The following is a 9409-nucleotide window of genomic DNA, read 5'->3' as shown; positions in this document are numbered from 1 at the left end:
TTATTTAATGCCCTCTGTCTCTAAGGCAGCTATACCAAAAGCCCACCGGAACCCTTTTGGGTCCTTGCAATATCCTCTTCTAAGATAGTCTATGCCAAGGATACATGGAGCGTCCGGGCCAGTCACAATGCGGTGCTTTTCCCACTCATTCCCAGTCAGACTCACTTCAGCCTCCAATACAGTCAACTGCTGAGATCCCCTTGTCACTCCACAAATACAGATGGGCTCTGGCCCTTTATAGCTCGATGGCATTACAGTACATTGTGCACCGGTGTCTACTAGAGCCTTATACTTCTGTGCGTCTGACGTGCCAGGCCATCGAATCCACACAGTCCAATAAACTCGATTATCCCTTTCCTCCCCCTGGCTGGAGGCAGGGCCCCCCTAATCCTGGTCAGAATCTTCTTCCTTTCTGTGTTTGAAGGACTGTCTGCTGGAAGTTGGAGCAGCAAACTTTTCAGAGAATCCCTTTTTCCCGATTGTTTTATTTTGCAATGCATGTACCCGTGCCTCTAGGGTCGTGGTAGATTTTACATCCCATTTTCTCATGTCCTCTCCATGGTCTCATAAGTAAAACCACAGGGTGGCACGGGGTGAGTACCCACCATATCGTCTTCCTTGTGTGGATGAACACCTACCCCTGATAGCTGAGACACTGCTTTGTACAGGTGCGGAGGAAAATAATCCCTCTTCAAGTTGGTGAACCTTTTCAGAAAGTTTCTCCCAAGTGTTCTCTTTTGGTCGGTGGACACTGGTTGGTTCAGGTGGGGAGGAAGATAGATTCTCTTTAAGTTGGTGGAACTCTTCAGAAAGCTTCTCCACAGCTGAGACGCAGGCCTGCAAGGAAGAGGAGAGACTTTCTTCGTACTGCTGGAGTTATTTAGCCACTTCATCCACTGTGGGTTCCTCATCCTCTTTCCAGGCCATTATTGCCAATGAGCTGGCATATGATGATGGTGCACTCTGTACAAACTTCCGCCACATGGGTCGTGTACACCTGACTTCATCTGGATCTTTGGATGTTTGTCTGAGGTCTGGATCCTCATAAATCACTTCCCGTATGGCTAATTCCCTCAGGTACTGGATTCCCTTCTCCATAGTGGTCCACTTGCCTGGTAGACATAAAAGTTCTTCCTTGAAGGGATACCTTTCCCTCACAGCTGAGAGGAGACGCCTCCAGAGGCTGTGAGATTGTGCTTCATCTGCAATTGCTTTGTCAATGCCTGCGTCTCTAGCAAGGGATCCCAGTCGCTTGGCTTCCCTGCCGTCTAATTCCACACAATTGGCTCCAGAGTCCCAGCATCAGAGCAGCCAGGTGACAAGCTGCTCACCTATACAGCGACCAAAATCTTTTCGCACATCTCGTAACTCACGCTCATTTAGGCTTCGGGTAGTTACTGTTGATTTTTCAGCATCCTCATCTTCCTCCTCCTGAATCCTTGATGGCCCAGCGTCGTCGTCGTCTCCGTTGTCTCTATACCTAGATTTGGCAGAAGATTCTCTGCGTTCTAAACGACCTGAATCTCTATACCATTTTTTCACCTTCTCTACAGGGGCAGCTTGCACTGCTACAGCTCGTTTCTCTGACCTTGTTACAGGGTCTGCCACAGGGGTTGGAATACCCTCTGCAGGGTCAACTTGCACTGCTACAGCTCGTTTCTCTGACCTTGTTACAGGGTCTGCCACAGGGGTTGGAATACCCTCTGCAGGGTCAACTTGCACTGCTACAGCTCGTTTCTCTGACCGAGCCACAGGAGCTGGAGCGGCTGCAGGAGCTGGAACAGCTGCAGGAACCGGAGCTGGAGCGGCTGCAGGAACTGGAGTTGGAGCAGTTGCAGGAGCTGGGACTGGAGTAGCGGCAGGAGCTGGGACTGGAGTGGCTGCAGGAGCTGGAACTGGAGCAGCTGCAGGAGCTGGAACTGGAGCGGCTGCAGGAGCTGGAACAGGAGCGGCTGCAGGAGCTGGAACAGGAGTGGCTGCAGGAGCTGGAACTGGAGCGGCTGAAGGAGCTGGAACAGGAGTGGCTGCAGGAGCTGGGATTGGAGCGGCTGAAGGAGCTGGAACAGGAGTGGCTGCAGGAGCTGGGACTGGAGCTGCTGTAGAGTCCACCGTAGGGGTCACAGTGGCCGCTGGATCTGTCACAGGGCTTGGAGTGGCCTCAGGGTCTGTCACTAAGTTGATAGAAGTATCAAAGGCAGCTCGATAGGCATGAGCCAGGCCCCAGCACGTTACAATGATTTGTGTTACTTTGGAACTGCCAGAATCCTGACACCTTTTTTTTCAAGCATTCTGACAGTTTTTGAGGATTTTGCAGTTGTTCAGGGGTGAATTTCCAAAACACTGGGGGTGCCAACTGCTCTAGATGCCTGCCCATATCCTCTCATACTCCCTGCCACCCACAACTATACTGCCTCCGGGCAGATCTCCGGATGAGCTTTCTAAGTAGTTGTTTAACTTTAAGCAGAATCTGAAGCACATTCAGGAGGCAGAACAACAAGACCATGCTGGTCTGAGTATCCCAAGGATATTCAATATCTTGGAGAGCTATTGTAGCAAGCTCGGAGGGTAAGAGGGTGGTGAAGGAGGAAGGCATAGTGATCCAGGAGGATACAGGGGTGGTGAAGGAGAAAGGGAGAGTAATCAAGTAAGAAAAAATATCTTCCCCTTTCCCCTCCACAGATTGACTCCCTAATGGAAAAAAACAATAGGTATAATTGCTAATAGTTTCCAAGATACAGTTTCCAAAGTACAGTGTCGACGATGTTACTGAGTACAAATACCAAGTTAGAGTCATGACCAGATATCTCATCGTCTCATAAGCCATTGCTACAACACTCAGTACCATAATGATCTGAAACCAGGGCCCGGAGAGGATAAACAACATGACAGAGAGCACATACGGAAAATAATGTACTATAATACTCAATTTGGAAAACAGGCGCAGCAGAGTTAAGATTAAAGTAATCAGTATCATGACAATTAAGCAGGTCTAACACTTACACCAATTTTAGTTTAACACACTCTGGTCAGATCTGCCGTTATCTCAACCTTTCGCGCCCCACGTTGGGCGCCAAAAAGACTGTCGTGGTTTAACCCGGCCGGCAGCTAAACACCACGCAACCGTTCGCTCACCCTCCCCCCTCCCTCTCTGGGATGGGGGAGAGAAATGGAAAGTGAAGCCCGTGAGTTGAGATAAAGACAGTTTAATAAGACAGGAAAATAATAATAACAAAAAAAATAATAACAATAATAACAATAATAATAATAATAATAATAATACAATGGTGATAATAGGAAAGTAATAAAAATATGTACAAACAAGTGATGCACAATGCAATTGCTCACCACCCGCTGACCGATGCCCAGCCTAACCCTGAGCAGTCCAGCCCCCTCCCCCGGCTAGCCACCCCTATATATTGTTTAGCATGACGTCAGATGGTATGGAATACCCCTTTGGCTAGTTTGGGTCACCTGTCCTGGGTCTGTCCCCTCCCAGCTCTTGCTGCACCCCCAGCCTGCCTGTTGGCAGGACAGAGCAAAAGGCTGAGATGTCCTTGGCTTGGTATAAGCACTGCTCTGCAAAAATTAAAACATCGGGGTGTTATCAGCACTCTTCTCATCCTAACAGCCAAAACACAGCATTCCACCAGCTACTAGGAAGAAAATTAATTCTGTTCTAACTGAAACCAGGACACTCACTGAGATGGGGCAGCACAGGCTTTGAGGGGACAGTAGCAGGGCTGAGTGTCCAGCTGCCTTGAGCCACATCCTGATGAGAAAGGGGGACAGAGAAGCAGTGGGCTAATTACAACAGTTTGGGAGTATTTTGAAGATCCATCTGTAACCCATGTATTGCTATTTCTAATTCTGAATTACAGGTTTCATTTTCTCTCTAAGATTAGTTGATTGTTTAAAGAACTTACTTGGGAATCTGTCCCAAAACAGTCTTGTGGTGAGTGGCAAGGTGTGTGGGACGATGTTGGCAGATACCTGTCACGAGTGTCTCCTCCAATAGTTTTGAACTTCACCCCTGAGCAAGTGCTAAATCCTAAAAACTTGGTAGAATGTTTGAGAGTTGTATGTCCTGACCCTGATAATGCCGGAGAACGACAGCTTGCAGCATTGTGCTGGGTCCTGGCTTATTCCTATCAAACACTGTTTAACATCATCCAGCAACTTGAAGAAAGGGAAGAAAGTAATCCAAATTCTCCTGAAAGCTGGTTTTGCCATTAAACAGAGCAAGGTCAAGGGGCCTGCACAGGAAATTCAGTTCTTGGGGGTAAAATGGCAGGATGGACGTCGCCATATTCCAATAGATGTGATCAATAAAATAACGGCAATGTCTCCGCCAACTAGCAAAAAAGAAACGCAAGCTTTCCTAGGCCTTGTGGGATTCTGGAGAATGCATGTTCCAGGCTATAGTCAGCTTGTGAGTCCTCTATATCGAGTGACTCGAAAGAGAAACTATTTTGAGTGGGGCCCCGGGCAACAACAGGCATTTGAACAACTCAAACAAGAAATAGCTCGTGCAGTATCCCTTGGGCCTGTCCGTACTGGACCAGCTGTGCAAAACATACTTTACACTGCAGCTGGGGAGCATGGCCTCACCTGGAGCCTTTGGCAGAAAACCCCAGAAGAAACTCGAGGCCGACCTCTGGGGTTCTGGAGCCGGGGCTATCGAGGATCAGAAGCCAATTACACCCCAACTGAAAAAGAAATACTCACAGCATATGAGGGTGTTCGAGCTGCTTCAGAAGTTGTGGGTACAGAGGCACAGCTCCTCTTGGCACCGCGGCTACCTGTGTTACATTGGATGTTCAAAGAGAAAATTCCCACTACACACCATGCGACTGATGCTACTTGGAGTAAGTGGATAGCATTAATTACACAGCGGGCTCGAATGGGAAAACCCAATCGCCCAGGAATCCTGGAAGAGATTATGGACTGGCCGGAAGGCAGAGATTTCGGAGTGCCAACAGAAGAGGTAACCCGTGCTGAAGAGGCACCACCATAGAATGAGTTGCCAGAAGACAGAAAGCAGTATGCGTTGTTTACTGACGGATCCTGCCGTGTGATAGGGAGCCATCGGAAATGGAAAGCTGCTGTGTGGAATCCCATACGACGAGTTGTGGAAGCCATGGAAGGGGAAGGTGAGTCGAGTCAGTATGCAGAAGTGAAAGCCATACAACTAGCCCTAGATATCACCGAAAGAGAAAATTGGCCAGTATTGTATCTTTATACTGACTCATGGATGGTGGCAAATGCTCTGTGGGGGTGGCTGCAGCAATGGAAAGAGAGCAACTGGCAGCGCAGAGGTAAACCTATCTGGGCTGCTGCCCTGTGGCAAGATATTGCTGCCCAGGTAGAAAACCTGGATGTTAAAGTACGTCATGTAGATGCCCACATGCCCAAGAGTCACGCTACTGAAGAACATCAGAACAACGAAGAGGTGGATCGAGCTTCGAAAATTGAAGTGGCTCAGGTGGACCTAGACTGGGGATGTAAGGGTGAGCTGTTTGTAGCTCGATGGGCCCATGAAACATCAGGACATCTAGGGAGGGATGCCACATACAGATGGGCTCGTGATCGAGGGGTGGACTTGACCATTGAGGCCATCACACAGGTTACCCATGAGTGTGAGACCTGTGCTGCAATCAAGAAAGCCATGAGGGTAAAATCTCCCTGGAACAGGGGGAGGTGGCTAGGGTTTCAATATGGTGAGGCCTGGCAAATTGACTATATCGGACCACTCCCAAAAACTCGCCAAGGCAAACGGTACATACTCACCATGGTAGAAGCAACTACTGGGTGGCTGGAAACATACCCTGTAAACCATGCCACGGCCCGAAACACTATCTTGGGCCTGGAAAGGCAAGTGCTGTGGCGTCATGGTACACCAGAGAGAATTGAGTCTGACAATGGGAGTCATTTCTGAAACAATCTTGTTACCTCCTGGGCAAAGAGGCATGGCATTGAGTGGTTGTACCACATCCCTTATCACCCACAAGCCTCTGGGAAGGTTGAGAGGTACAATGGACTGTTAAAGACTATGTTACGAACATTAGGTGCTGGGACGTGGAAACAATGGGACACAAATCTACCAGAGGCCACTTGGCTAGTTAACAATAGGGGGTCTGACAGCCATGCTGGTCCTGCCGAAACAAAACCCCTACACACTGTGAAAGGAGCTAAAGTTCCCGTAGTGCATGTGGGAAAGTGGATGGGGAAGATGGTGTGGGTTGCTCCTGCCTCGGGAAAAGGCAAACCCACTCATGGGATTGTCTTCGCCCAAGGACCAGGGTATACCTGGTGGGTCATGCAAAAGAATGGGGATATCAAGTGTGTGCCTCAAGGAGATTTGACATTGAGAGAAAACTAATCTATAATCTAAGTTATATGTTGTAGGAAGATGCTGTAGGATCAATGACAGGTCAACTTTGCAAGGAGCCGGGCAGTGCAACAAGGACTTGAGCTAAGCTGGTGCTGGTGTCCAGACATCCAACTCCGCCTGCCTTGAGTGGCCACTTTGGCAGATGAAGACCTAATCATCAACAGTTCTTATGAACATTTTCCAAGAAAGACCTACTGAATGAAAAGATACACCTGCCTATTAATCCTGTCCTGTTAAATCCTTGTCCTGTTAAAGGACAAGGGATAATGATGAGAATGCTTGTATGCTAAAGTATGGGGATCTGAGTGTGACACAAATGTTATGGAATAAGGGGTGGAGGTTGTACTGGGTCTGGCTGGAATGTTAACTTTCCCGGCAGCAGCCCATACAGTGCCGTACTCTGTACTTGTAGCTGGAACAGCAGTGTTATCACACCAGTGTTGTGTCTACTGCTGAGCAGCAGTGGCACAGCATTGGGCCTTTCTCTAACCCTCCTAGGGGGTGGGCAAAAAGTGAGGAGAGAAACATCACTAGGGCAGCTGACCTAAACCAATCAAAGGGATATTCCATACCATGTGGTGTCACACTCAGCAATAAAAGGTGGAAACAGGAAGAAGAGGGGAGGGGTGGGCTCTCGTTGAGAAGACGTCGGTCCTCCTCTCGAACACCGGCTGCGTGCGTTGAGGCCTTGCTTCAAGGACGTGGTCAATCATCGCTCATTTGTGGGAAGTAGAGAGTAATTTCTTTCCTCTGCACTTCCATATAGCTTTCATTTATTTTGTTTGTTTGTTTTCCTCCTTTCTTTTTATTTTCCCTTTTCCCCTCCCTTTTCCCCTTTCCCTTTTCATTTCCCCTTAGTTAAATTGTTTAGTTCATGGCAGTCTTTATTTTATTGTTATTATTATTTCCCTTTAATTAAATTACCCTTATCTCAACCCATGAGTTGTTCTTTGCTTTACTTCTCCCCCTCCTCATCTAAAGGAGGGGGAGTGAGAGAGCGGTTGTGGGGTTTAGCTGCCCAGCACGGTAAAACCACCACAATATCTCAGATAATTTTCTTCAGACAGGATCTTCTGTGAAGCTATTTTATTTGCGATTGCAATGGCAGACGTAGCCAGGATTGTGTGTAGGGAGCTCAACTTCAAAATCTGTTCTTTACTAGGACTGAGTATGATCTGTCATTTTTAGAAATCTAGAGAATCCAGACACAGTTGCTGCTGGAAATAGTAATCAGGGACAAGGCCTTTTCAATCTTTCTAGGCATCTGGGTGCAAATCCAACAAAAGCCGAGTTTCCAGAGCTTAGCCAATTACTGTCTGATCTTCTCCATCCTTCCAGAAGAGGAAGGATGCCAAGGAGTGTGAAATTTCCACTTAATTCCTAGAGTCCACATTATCCCTTGCAATATTTTTGGCATACAGTGATTTCTTTGATCAGGGTTAATATTTTCAACAATTCCATACCTGGGAGTTAATTATTCTAGAATTACTTTAGTTACTGTGCTCACAGTAGCAGATACTGAAGGGAAAGCTTCCACCCACCCTGACAAAAGATCGACCAAGACTAACAAGTATTTAAATCTACCTACTCTAAGGAGTTTTGTAACATCTACCTGTATATTTTGGAAGTGTTGAATTCCTGGTTCTCGCCCTCCTTTGGGCTGACTGCAGGTAATTTTCCTATTTACCTTTTGACATCCTACACAACTTCTGCATACTTGTCCAGACAGAGTATATATATTCCTACACATAAATATTTCCATAGCACAGCATCACACATTGCTTGAATTCCTCAATGACCCTCTTGATGTAAAACAGTTAATATTTGCCTCCTTAGCACCTTATTCAGCATTTCTCTCCCCTCAGGGAGTATCTGTTTTCCTTTGGACTTCGTGACTCCTAATTCCTTAAAAACCTCTCTCTTAAAACTTTTTAGTTCTTTTTAGTTTTGGGTAGGGGTAGCTCAACAGTTCCCTGAATCCTCTCTGGATTTATTCTTCATCCCCCCTCAGACACTAGATGCCCTAAATATTTGACTTCTCTTTCTATGAATTTTAATTTATTTTCCAATCCTTTCATGCCCTGTTTTCCCAGAAAGTTGAATAGCTTGTTAGTGGCTTCCTTCACAACTGTTTTCTCCTGTCCTGACAATAAAAGATCATCCACATACTGTAACAGTAACACCTCCTTTGGAGGTTGGAATTGTTCCAAAATTTGTTCTAGAACTTGCCCAAATAAATCTGTGGCCCTGTAAACCCCCGAGGTAAAATTATCCATCTGTATTGCTGCTTCCTCCCCATTTCAGGGTCTTTCCACTCAAAGGCAAATATATCTTTGCTCCCAGGGTCTGAGAGCACCCCATTAATAATACTGTTATTCCAGCCTAACGATTTACTATTTGAATGCCACATTTCATTATCAAATCCTTTCCCAACAAGTTAGTCCCTGCTTCGGGTACATACAATAATTGCCCAGTGATCATTCTATCCCTAGTCTCAGTTTGGTGTCCCCAAAATTGGTACAGTTATCCCAGTCCCTTCCAACACCAACACATTTAGGGTTTCATTAGTTAATTTAAGCCTTGATACTTTACAGGCCAGTAATGACCTAGCTGCCTGCCTCAGTGTTCTGGGTTCACATGGCAAGGTTCTGGTACTGGGGGGGCTGCAGTGGTAGCCCCTGTGAGAAGAATCCAGCAGCTGCCCCAGGTTAGATGAGGGCCAGTTTCAGCTGGCTCCAAAGGGGCCCACCGCTGCCCAGAGCCAAGCCATGAGCAATGCAGAGAGCACACCAACTCAGCCAGCCATTGCTGCCCAGCTAGGAGAGGAGCGAGGCGTTGGCTGTCTGCTCCTATCTCTGCTCCCCTGGGCTTCTGGTTAGGATACTATTTATGTCCTGATGGAACAAAATCTGGATTCTTTGTGCCTCTTCTTCATATAGTGCTGGGTGTTTGTGTTATCCATCCAAAAGTCTAGCCATACAGAAAGGGCAAAGAGCAGGCTTGTGTATTCCTCCATCT

This window comes from Aythya ferina, assembly GCF_964211825.1.
Source record: "Aythya ferina genome assembly, chromosome: W".
NCBI lineage: Eukaryota > Metazoa > Chordata > Aves > Anseriformes > Anatidae > Aythya > Aythya ferina.
Note: the sequence above shows the minus strand (reverse complement) of the source record.